Here is a 12508-nt window from a genome sequence, read left to right as displayed (position 1 = left end):
CGGTAGATTGAATCACTGGCAGCTGTGGTGGTTTCCAGACTTCTCAACTGACAAGCACCAAAGACAAAGTAGAAGGAAGGTCAATGCAGAAACTCTGCCGGACCTGGGTGAGACAAGAGCGAAGTCTGGCCCCAGCAGAGGTGGCAGTGGGAGCAGCTGCTGCAGCTACTGCTTTCCTAGTTCAATGCCCACAGATGGTGGAGGGAATCAAGTGGCTGATCAGAGAGAGATTGAAGGGATCTCTTTGCTGGCACTGAGGCAGGATTCTCTTGTTTTTGCCCTGATTGGATCTGGGTCGCAGTCCTGGGTGGTGGCCCTGGGATGAGGAAGAGCATTGGTGTGTTAGAGCTTAGTGGCTGTGGAGAAGGAATCCTCCTCATAGTTCCAAGGCAGAAAAGAGTGCTTGTGGTCACTCACAGACCAGAGCATAGGCCAGGAGAGGAGTAAACACCTTAGATCATACCACCTTAGAAGGACTGAAAATTTACAAGCACTTAGAAGTATCTCTGACAACAGCTGCACAAAACCGCTGAAACTTGGGAAGAGCACTCTCCACTCTGGAAGCAGAGTCTTTGACAAAGAGCTCAAAAGTCAAGCAATTGGCTGGGAAAATGAGCAAACAGTGTAAAAAAATCAGACTATAGAATCTTACTTTGGTGACAAAGATGATAAAAACATACAACCAGAAGAAGACAAGAAAGTCAAAGCTCTTACATCCAAAGCCTCCAGGAAAAATATGAATTGGCCGCAGGCAATGGAAGAGCTTAATAAGGAGTTTGAAAATCAAGTAAGAGAAGGAGAAGAGACATTGGGAAGAGAAATGAGAGTGATGCAAGAAAATCATGAAAAACGAGTCAACAGATTGCTAAAGGAAACCCAAAAAATACTGAAGAAAACAACACCTTAAAAAAATAGGCTAACCCAAATGGCCAAAGAGGTCCAAAAAGCCAGTGAGGAGAAGAATGCCTTAAAAGGCAGAATTGGCCAAATGGAAAAAAAAGGTCCAAGGGCTCACTGAAGAAAATAATTCCTTAAAAATTAGAACGAATCAAATGGAAGCTAATGACTTTATGAGAAAGCAAGAAATTATAAAACAGAACCAAAAGAATGAAAAAATAGAAGACAATGTGAAATATCTCATTGGGAAAAACCACTGACTTAGAAAAATAGATCCAGGAGAGATAATTTATTTATTTATTTAGGGTGTGTGTGTGTATGTGTGTGTGTGTGTGTGTGTGTGTGTGTGTGTGTGTGTACTAGGGCTATGTTTACTGGTATGAGAGAATCAAATTCATTGTGTGAAGGTGGAAGAGGAAGAGAAAGCAGGGGAAACAGCTTAGTTGTTGGCTAAACCCTCTGGTCTCCAGATAGCTAGCCTACTAAGACTACTCTTCCTCAGGGCAGAGGAGGGAGGGTGGGGACAACCACCCAAGGAGCTGCCTTGTCACAAAGAAATGGAAAAGAGCAAGTCTCATTCATGGAGGCCCCTGGTATTTCTTGGGTCTAGTCTGAGCCCTGCAGCTGACAGCTCTCCCCATTCTTCATTTTGCTAAAGTAGAAAAAAAAAGCAGACCCACATAATTTTCTACCCTTAAGTCTAATGATTTGCATACTTCTCCTTGAGGACAAGGATTATTTAATTTTTGTCTTTAAGTGCCCAAACATTTAGCACATAGTAGGTGCTTAATAAATGCTTGTTAATCCTGAATTAGTATATGGTCTAAACAGGGATTGGCATATACAGCATGGATAGCTAGCTAAACCTGCCTTTTTTGAAGTCAAGAGAGCTTGTACATTGTGAGTTCTGGTCTGGCTTTATTAGAAGTAAGGAGTTTAAGAATTGGGTGAGGCTGTAATGGCAGAAGAAGTGGGCTGGAGAAGATTTAAATGGGGCTATCTCTAAGGTGGAGGGGGGACTAGAGAGGGTTCCTTCAATGCTAAGGCAGGGGAGGAGAGGAATAAGGGAAAAAAGAGAGGGAGGAGAGGCAGGATGGGTTCTGGACTCAAACAGGGGTATAAGGCAGAAGGCTAGCAGGAGAAAGCTCAGAAAGGAGCTTCCTGAGAAGTGTGAGTGGCCATCAGGGCTGTTTCAGTTGCTCGTAGGTGACAAACATCACTACATTCCAGGGGCCCAAGTGGAGGAAGGAAGGCATGAACCCTTTGTAGAAGGTTTGGGGTCCCTCCTTCCAAAGCATGGTGAGGGTGCAGTGGCCAGCACTGGCCCATGGCAGAGTTCATGTATCTTGTCTTGATAACGTCCTCAGGGAAAGCAACGATGGTGGTGCAGAAGCCAGCCCCAAAGATTGATGTGAAGTGGCATGGAGGGTCATCATCAGTCATGAGATGGGCCTTCAGGAGAGCATCTTTGATGAGACATAGGTCACCAGATTAGCACAGTTGACAATAGCATTGCAGGCAATATTGGGTGAAGTTCCTTTCCATAAGCCCCAAAGGCCCTCCTCTTGGGCAATAATAGTCTTATAGGCATCCATTATACCCTGGTAGTTCTGGCTGCCACCTGCATGATCCTGGGCCTGGAAAGGTACCTTCACCACATCTATGGGTTGGGCTATGTCCACCACCAGTGCCCCTGTAGTGTAGCCTGCCAGGAGGTGGCTCCCAATGCCTGCATGCTCGGATCTCTTGATGTAGAACTGCTTGACAGAGTCATAGAGGCCAATGTGGACAGAGGCAAAATTCATCTGGTGCTGCAACCCACCAGCCCATTGTACAGACTGCCAGGGCCCTCAGTCTTCACCATGGTCAGAATGGTGCCCATGACATCCTGATACTGGGCATTGGTAGAGGAAGCTCGGAATGCCCTTTGGCTCTCTGCTTGAATTTGCAGTTGGACTTTGGCTGTGTCCAGGGGGAAGGTAATAAAGTCAGAGATGCAGGAAGCAGTACCAGCCCCAAGGAACATTACAGTGGCTGTTGGAGACACATCTGTAGGCTTAAATCCAACCAAGCTGGATACTGGCTTTCTGCTACTTCCCAGAAGGCAGAGGAGAAATGGAAAGATAGCCACCACTGATTGAGTAAGATGAGATAGAGGAACTCTGCCAGAGTCCTGATCTGGAGGATCTCATGATGATGGCACCTTGATTAAGCTTCTCTAAGCTTCATGACCTAAAGGATGACCGTGAACGTGGTTCGGGATTGCAAAGTATGAAAAACTCTCTATGTAGAAGGCAGAGGAAGTATAACATTTATTTATGCACCAAAGGCTCAAATCCCAGAACCAGTAATTCCAATCTGATATAACAGTAATTGTATTCCAAAATCATTAAGCCCATCTCAATGTAATAACAAGGAGATTAAAACACAGTATTACAGCAAAGAGCCAAATCATCCTGTAATCTTCCCCCCTGCTAGGGCCTTTCTGTAAACAATCACTCTCGAATCCTAACTGTCTGCTTGCCTGTGTTCTCTCCTCCTCAGTTCTCTGTTCTCCAAAGCTCCCTGGTTTCCACTCTCCCCTCAGCACTCTCTTCTGCAGCTCTGTGGACTCAGAGTTCTTACTCCTTCTCCTTGGGCTGAATTCTGAATTCTGGCCTCTCTTCTGACTTTTTCTAAATTCTCAGTTCTCAATGGCTACCTTCTGGGTATATTTACTCTTTTTAGGATGTGAAGACTTCAAGCCCAATCAGCAAAAGGGTATGGGAAAGCATCTTTAATCACTGATTGGCATCACAAAGGTATGGGCCTGCCTCTCTTAACTGGCCCTGCCTGAGGCCTATTAAATGGGCAAGGAAAGATCTTCAAGCACATTATCACCACATTAGGTCCCATGATCTTTCATGTCCTTTACATAGGCCACTTGTGTCTGAATAGGCATTAACATTTCTTAAGTACAAAAAATTCCCTCAAAACAAACACATTCCATTTTCAGAATACTTAACATAACATCTCATCACCAGAGTGGCCACATGGCTCACTTTCAGCCCCTAGATCTTTGTATCCGTTACATAGGTCAATGGGAAACTGGTGCCAATAATACCACAAAAGTATGACAATACAACGAGCACAATACAAAAATAAGTATACAGAACAGTATCATATTTGCCCCCACCCCGATCAAATGGAACTAGAAATTTGGGGGTAAGGGAAAAAAGTCTTCAAAGTTGCTCATGGCTACCACAGCCTTGATTTTCCACAGAAAGTTCTTGGGAAACTGAACACCTAATGAGCATACTAATGTGCCCAAGATTGTAAAGAAAAACATGAGGAGATGGTGGGATGCAGGAGGCCTGCAGCAGAGTCCAGTTTCCAGCTGGCTGGAGGGGCTGCCTAACTGTCTCTCCTCTGGGTAGGTAGGAGGAGGTTGATACATACACTCCAGGAGAGATAATTTAAAAATTATTGGACTACCTGAAAGCCATGATCAAAAAAAGAGCCTAGACATCATCTTTCAAGAAATTTTCAAGGAAAACTGTCCTGATATTTTAGAACCAGAGGGTAAAATAGAAATTGAAAGAATCCACCAATCACCTCTTGAAAGAGATCCCAAAAGGAAAACTCCTAGGAACATTGTAGGTAAATTCCAGAGTTCCCAGGTGAAGGAGAAAATATTGCAAGCAACCATAAAGAAACAATTCAAGTATTGTGGAAACATAATCAGGATAATACAAGATCTAGCGGCTTCTACATTAAGGGATCAAAGGGCTTGGGATACGATATTCCTGAGGTCAAAGGAGCTATGATGAAAACCAAGAATCACATACCAAGCAAAACTGAGTATAATACTTCAGGGGAAAATATAGACATTCAATTAAATAGAGGACTTTCAAGCATTCTTGATGACCAGAGCTGAACAGAAAATTTTGACTTTGAAATAAAAGAATCAAGACAAGCATGAAAAGGTAAATAGGAAAGACAAATCATAAGGGACCTATTAAAGTTGAACTGTTTACATTCCTACATGGAAAGATGATTTTTGTAATTCATGAGACCTTTTTTCAGTATTAGGGTAGTTGAAAGGAATATATATATATATATATATATATATATATATATATACACACACACACATACATATACATAAATATGTATATATGTGTCTATATGTATTTATATATACATATACATATACATATGTATATGTATGTGTGTGTGTGTGTGTATATATATATATATATATATATATATACATATATATATATATATATATATATATATATATACATATATATATATAGACAGAGGGCACAGGGTGAGTTGAACCTGAAGGGATGATATCTAAAAAATAAAATTAAGGGGTGAGAAAGGAATATATTGGGAGGAGAATAAGAGAGATGGAATAGTGTAAATGATCTCACATAAAAGAGGCAAGAAATAGCTCTTACAATGGAGGGGAAGAAGAAGGAGGTAAAAGGGAATTATGGAACTTTACTCTCATCATATTTGGCTTAAGGAAGAAATAACATACATGCTCAATTTGGTATCTTACCCTACAGGGAAGTAGGGGGGAAGGCCATGGGGGGCAATAGAAGTGAGCCTAGATTGGGGGAGAGGCAGTCAGAGGCAAACACTTTTGAAAAGGAATAGGATCAAAGGAGAAAATAGAATAAATAGGGGCAGTATATGATGGAGGGAAATAGTCTTTCACAATATGACTATTATGGAAATGTTTTGCATAACTATACATCTAGAACCTATATTGATTGCTTGCCTTCTCAATGAAGGTGGGTGTGGAGGGAAGAAGGGAGAGACTCTGGAACTCAAAACTTTAAAAACAAATGTTAAAATTGTTTTTACATGCCACTTGCAGATAAGATATGCAAGCAATGAGGTATAGAAATCTATTTTGACCTACAAGAAAGTAAGGGAGAAAGGGATAATGGGTGGGGGAGGTGATAGAAGGGAGGGCAGACTTGGGGAGGGGGTAATCAGAATATACCATCTTGGGGTGGAGGAGTTAGGGGAGAGCTGGGGAGAAAATTTAGAACTCAAAATCTTGTGGAAATGAACTTTAAAAACTAAAAATAAATAATTTTTTGAAAAAGAAAGCATAAACAATAAAAAAAATAAAGAAATAAATACTTTGTAAAGCACTTCCCTTATAACGACCAGGTTAGGTAGATAATACAATACTCACTCTCCCTATTTTACAGATAAGGAGACAGACTCTAGTTAAAAAGTTAACCAATGAGAAAGTGGAAACCTAGGAAACAATCTTTACTGAAAGAAAGAAAGCCTCATTTCTCAAATATATAGAGAACTGAGAACTGAGTCAAACTGATAAATGGTAAAAGTATATGAACAGTTTTCAGATGAAGAAATCAAATCTATAAGCATATGAAGAAGTGCTCTAAATCACTTTTGATTAAAGAAATGCCAATTAAAACAACTCTGAGGTAACACCTCACACCTGTCAGACTGTCTAACATGACAGAAAAGGAAAATGATAAATGTTAGAGACAATGTGGGAAAATGGGAACAATAATACACTGTTGGTGGAATTGTGAACTGATTCAATCATTTTGGAGAATAATTTAGAACTATGCCCAAAGGGCAACCAAACTGTGCATACCCTTTGATGCAGCACTATTAGGTTTCCATTCCAAAGACATCATAAAAAAGGGAAACGGACCCACATTTGCAAAACTATTTATGGCAGCCCTTTTCACGGTGGCAAAATATTGGAAACTGAGGAGATGTCCATCAATTGGGGAATGGCTGAACAAGCTGTGGTATAGGAATGTAATAGAATACTATTGTTCAATAATAAATGATGAAAAAGCATACTTCAGAAAAACCTGTAAAGACTTGTACAAACTGATGTAAAGTGAAATAAGCAGAACCAGGAAAACATTGTACACAGTATCAGCAATATTGTGTGCTGATCAGCTGTGAATAACTCAGTTCTTCTCAGCAGTACAATGATCCAAGGCAAGTACAAAGGGCTGAGGAAAGAGAATTCTATCCATATCCAGATAAAGAACTGATGGACTGTACAAATCAAAGCATATTTTTCACTTTATTCTTTTTTTTACTTTTGATCTGTTTCTTCTCTCACAACTGTGACTAATACAGAAATATGTTTTACATGATAATACATGCATAAGCTATATCAGATTGCCTACCATTTTTAGAAGAGGGGAAGGGAGGGAGGGAGAAAAATTTGGAACTCAAAATCTTGCAAAACTGAACGCAAAAATTGACTTGACATGTAATTTGGAAAAAATAAAATATTACTAAAATACATTTAAAAAATAAAATGTTAGCCTATGGCTACAGAACTTTTAAGATTTAAATTCAATTTACCTGATTCTGAGACCTCTACCCTTTCCTCTATGCCACACTGTCTCTTAAACTCTTTCTTTAAGTTGTTAGACCAGTTTCTACTTTACAAGGAGGCATCTCAGAGTTGGGTAATCTCCTACGTGGTGAGAGAGAGTCATTTTTGTAGTAGAGAAACCTCGCCAGAATCTAAATAGAGTGCTCCCTTCCCTGAGGGATACAGAAGACAATCTGGAAGTGGGCTCATTACTCCAATTACTGCAGATTTTATAAGAATCTGCCCTGCTTCTCTTGGAGTCATCTTGAGCCTTTACCGGGGCTGCAGAGGTCCTAAGGAGTACACTATGATGGGGACTTCTATGTGCCATCAAATCCCACTATATCCAACTTCAGACTTGAAAATTAAAGGAACTTTTACTAAAGATATGGATGATGATGACTGTGATAATTAACTGACATTTATATAATGCTTCATTCTTTGCAAACAAAATTTCCATATTTTATTTCACTTAAGAATATGTACACTATAAAGAGGCACGTGGCACAGGGGGGAAACCTTGTTTTGGGAATAAACATACACTTTAGGGTTGTGGACTTACCCCTCGCTAACTGTGTGTCTATGGGTCAGTCTGTCAATCAATAGACATTCAGTAAGCCCCTACTATGTGCTAGGCAAAGTGCTAAGCAGTGGAGATACAAATAACAAACAGAAAGAAAAAAGTAGTCCCTGCTCTCAAGCAGCTTACATTCTAATGGGTGTTGGTGGAGGGGGACAAATAAAAGAAAGATGAAAATGATGGGGGATGGGCCCTGGAAACCCTTTTCCCCTCGGAACTTCCCCTGAACTTTCCCACGAAGCCCAGATACCTGGCATATGCATTGGGTACCCTGCCCTTTGGGGTCTTTCTCTGTTACCTCCCCATCATCCCAGACTACTTGGCTACTCCTAGATCCTTCCCAGTCTTTCTGTATATAAGATCCATCTTGCCTCTGTTAATGTGCTCGGATTCCTTAGAGTCTGGCTAATGCTCAGATTCCTTAATAGTCTGGCCAATATAGTGGATTTTTAGAATCACCTCCACCCTGACCAGTGTTCTAATAAACCTTGTCTTTGGCTGAAAGAAGACTTGGGCTTTGGCCCATTCACTACCAGAATGAAGACCGTTCTAAGCAGACAGTTGACATCCAAGAAAATGTTGACATCTCTCTTAAGGGTTGGACAGTTACTGTGAAGGGGCCCAGAGGAATCCTCCATAGGGATTTCAACCATGTCAATGTAGAGCTAGGTCTCTTTGGAAAGAAGAAAAAAAAGTTCCAGGTGAACAAGTGGTGGAGAAATCAAAAAGAACTTGCAACTATATGCACAATCTGTAGTCATGTACAAAACATGATCAAAAGTGTTACCCTGGGTTTTCATTAGAAGATGAGGTTTATGTATGCTCACTTCCCCATCAATGTGGTTATTCGAGAGAAAGGCTCACTTGTTGAAATCAGAAATTTCTTGGGTGAAAAATATATCTGAAGAGTGTACATGAGACCAAGTGTTGCTTGTGCTGTTTCTCAAGCCCAAAAAGATGAGTTAATTCTTGAAAGAAATTATATTGAACTTATTTCAAATCTAACTGCCCTGATCCAACAGGCCATCACAGTCAAAAACAAGGAAATCAGAATTTTGGATGGCATCTATGTTTCTGATAAAAGCACAGTGCAACAAGTTGATGAATAAGTTGGAAAAGACACCAAAGGCCATGTCCTGAGGAGTCAACACTTATTCAGATCTCAAAATAAAAATTCTTTTTGTCAAAAAAAAAGAAAGAAAGAAGGCTTGGGTTGAATTCATTCGAGGCAAGACCTGCTTGTCTCACTTGCCCTTGAATTTCAGAGTCCCAGCATCTTCAAACCTCAACCAAAGGGGAGGGCTGGAAAATAATCGTTGTAGAGAAGTTATGGCAGAAAAAAGTCTAGAGTGTGGCCTGTTAAGGAATGAGACATGGCTGGCCTGGATGACCTCATTAAAGGCAAGTTCTGTGAGGAGCTATATAATCAGAAGGACAGGCTACTGAGGCAAAGGGTGGTACTGTGAGGGTACCTTCACCTCTCTGATCTCCATGTGGTTCATCTGTAAATTTTGAAACTACGTTAATATGTGACCACAGAAGTTATAGCTATATATGTATATGTGTGTGTATCTTTTGATTTTTTTCTTTCTTTCTTTCTTTCTATCTATGTATCTATCTATCACCATTGGTCTAGGGAGTTCTTAGTAAGGAACCTATTTCAACCAATGCAGGTCAGCAATTATTTCAGTTTATAGTCTTAGAGAGTTTCCTGGGTCAGTGAGAGGGACTAGCCCAGAATTACACAACCAGTATATATCATAGACAGCACTGAAACCCGGTTCTTTTTTACTTTAATGACAGACCTCTACACACTATACCATTGTTACCTTTTGAATACTCAAGAATGAAGTCTTCAACCAAAGGAATGAAGCTCTAGTAGAGGAATTTAAGGAATCCACCAATGAATGTAGGTAGAAATCAGGGGTATGCTGGTAAATGTTTAACAAGGACTCTATATGTATCATATAGACACTTTTGTGTTTAATCTCCATTATTATCATTTTCTTAAGTCTAGAAAACTAACAGAACAATACATCAAGCCCTGATTTATAGCTTTGCCAATTTCTGAGGTGTAAATGTGCTGAAAATTGAACAAATAGCCAGTTCAAGCTGGTTCCAGGACACTACTGTGAAGAGGAAGGAGGGAAGACAAAAGCTGGTGGTTTTCCCTATAGCCCTTCCCTAAGCCATGCAAGTGGTAGCCTCATTAATGATGTCCCAGATTACCAGCTACTACTCCTGAAAATAAGTATTAGCAGAAGCATCAGGGAAAGAAAAAAAATGAAAACACCTTATGGCTTTGCTATATTTTTCATGGTGAAAACTGAATTAAGAAGTAGGGGAGAGATCTTTCTAGCAAGTCCAGAGCCAGGACAGGTGCGGGTTCTATCTTCCCCACTCATGTGAAGCACAGGAAAGGGGCCGCCAAGCTCCAGGCAGTAGACTTCACCAAGAGGCATGGCTACATTAAGGGTATCGTAAAGGACATAATCCATGATCCAGGCCAAGGATCCTTACTGATTTAAAAAGAGGGCAGAGTTGTTCATTGCTGCTGAAGGCATCCATACCAGCCAGTTTGTGTACTATCATAAGAAAGCTCAGCTCAACATTGGCAATGTCCTCCCAGTTGGCACTATGCCTGAAGGGACCATAGTGTGCTGTCTTGAAGAAAAGCCTGGGGACCAGGGTAACCTTGCCCATGCATCTGGAAACAATGCCACAGTGATTTCTCACAGTCCTGAAACCAAGAAGACACAGGCAAAGCTACCTTCAGGCTCTAAGAAAGTGATCTCCTCTGTAGACAGAGCTGTGGTTGGTGTTGTTGCTGGAGGAGGTCGTATTGATACAGTCATCCTTACAGTAGGTCATGCCTACCACAAATTCAAGGCCAAAAGAAACTGCTGGCCTTGTGTCCGAGGTGTGACCATGAGTCCTGTGGAACATCCTTTCGGAGGAGGTAATCAACAGCATATTGGAAAATCATCCATCAGCTGGACAAAAGGTTGGTCTCATTGCTGCCTGGTATACTGGTCAACTTCAGGGTACCAAGACTGTACAGGAAAAGGAGAACTAAAGTACAGAATCTTGACAAAAAATTATTTTGGAAATTGTAAAAAGAAAAAAAGAAGTAGGGGAGAAGGAGTTAGAGAATGTATAGCCCAGAAACAATACTACAAAACATCTTTGTTTTGAAGGCAACTTTAGTGTCATGGATCCCCCTATCATACTAATTTTTTAAGCTTGTCTGTTGATTGGATAGATGAAAGATTGGAGAGAAGCTCCAGCACTGAGGTAGTTAAGTAGCAATTATGTATTAAGAAATATTTGTTGAATATTTAACACATAAGTAGGCATTAACTGCTAATCTTCAGCTGGGCTGGTTTCAATATTTGACATTTAAATTAAATAATCATACCACATTTAATAATAAAGTCACTGTATATTAAACAAATACTAGATGGCTATTGAAACCATATGTCAGACTAACCACGTTTGAGGGATGCACATGTTTTCAATAACGGTCTGATCTTTCTTTCACACACAGTACAATGACCACACTGTACTCTGAAATGTAGAAGGGCTATTTATGTCCACCCCAAATGATTATTTTAAAACAAATGTATTGAATATTACCTCCCAACTGATCTACCTTCCTACTGATTCTACCTACCTACCACTGGCCTTCCATAAATCTAATTTTCTTTGTTTCTACAAACAACTATTTGCAGAGGTGTTAAATGATTACATCTGTCTGAGTGTTCTTCTTGGCCTATGCATCTACTCCCAACATATCTAACAGATAAGTGAGGAGATTTAGGCTCAATTCAACTTTTTTTCAAGGGATAATTGTCAAGAGCCTACTATGTATAAAGAACTAGGGGTAGGAAAAAAAATAGCTCCTGCCTTCCAGGAACTTACATTCAACTCAGGTGTCAGTAAACATTTATTAAGAACCTACTATGTGCCAAGTACTGTACTGGGAAATACAAAGAAATTTAAAAAGCAGTCCCTGCTCTCAAGGAGCACAGTCTGATTATGGAGACAACATACAAAGCAAGCTATGTTTTTTTAAAAAATTATGGATAAGTTGGAAAAATCGACAGAAGGAAGGTGCTAGAATTAACAGAGTTCAAGAAGAGCTTCCTGTAGAATGGGATTTTGGCTGGATCATAAAGGAAGCCGGGGGAAACCAGGAGATTAGAAAGTAGAGCATAAGGGACAGCCAGTGAAAATGCCCAGAGTCCAGAGATAAAACATACCACAGAAACTGGTAAATACAAGTTTTATTCAAAGTTTTGCAAGATTGAGAGAGCACTAAGTACTGAGGGAATCAGGAAAAGTTTTCTTCACAAGAAGTGATGGCCGACATAGACTTTAAAGAAAGCCAGGCATTCTAAGAGAAGGAAGTGAAGAACTTCCATTCAAGTCAGGGTGAAATGGTGTTAAGAGTTAAGTCAACTAACTATGTGTATACGATGCTGACTGTTTGACTATTATATGTTTCCTCTCACTCAATTGATAGATTCTTGTGTAAACTAAACTTCGAGCTATTTTAAATCCTTTTTTGGCATCTTTGGAACCTTTGTTTTGGATAAAATCATTCTCTCTTGTACTTTTCTCTCATTCTGATATAATTCGTGATTTCC

General features: G+C 40.1%; 3 pseudogenes; 2 read left to right on the top strand and 1 right to left on the bottom strand.

Annotated features, from left to right (window-relative positions):
• Positions 1 to 2043: 2043 nt before the first annotated feature.
• LOC118829813 lies at positions 2044 to 4193 on the bottom strand (annotated as a pseudogene).
• A 30-nt stretch (positions 4194 to 4223) lies between these two features.
• Positions 4224 to 8968, top strand: LOC118829812 (annotated as a pseudogene).
• Positions 8969 to 10355: 1387 nt separating this feature from the next.
• Positions 10356 to 10935, top strand: LOC118829811 (annotated as a pseudogene).
• The last annotated feature ends 1573 nt before the right edge of the window (positions 10936 to 12508 follow it).

Source organism: Trichosurus vulpecula, chromosome 8 (assembly GCF_011100635.1).
Source record: "Trichosurus vulpecula isolate mTriVul1 chromosome 8, mTriVul1.pri, whole genome shotgun sequence".
NCBI lineage: Eukaryota > Metazoa > Chordata > Mammalia > Diprotodontia > Phalangeridae > Trichosurus > Trichosurus vulpecula.
This window is presented reverse-complemented; position numbering and strand designations above follow the sequence as displayed.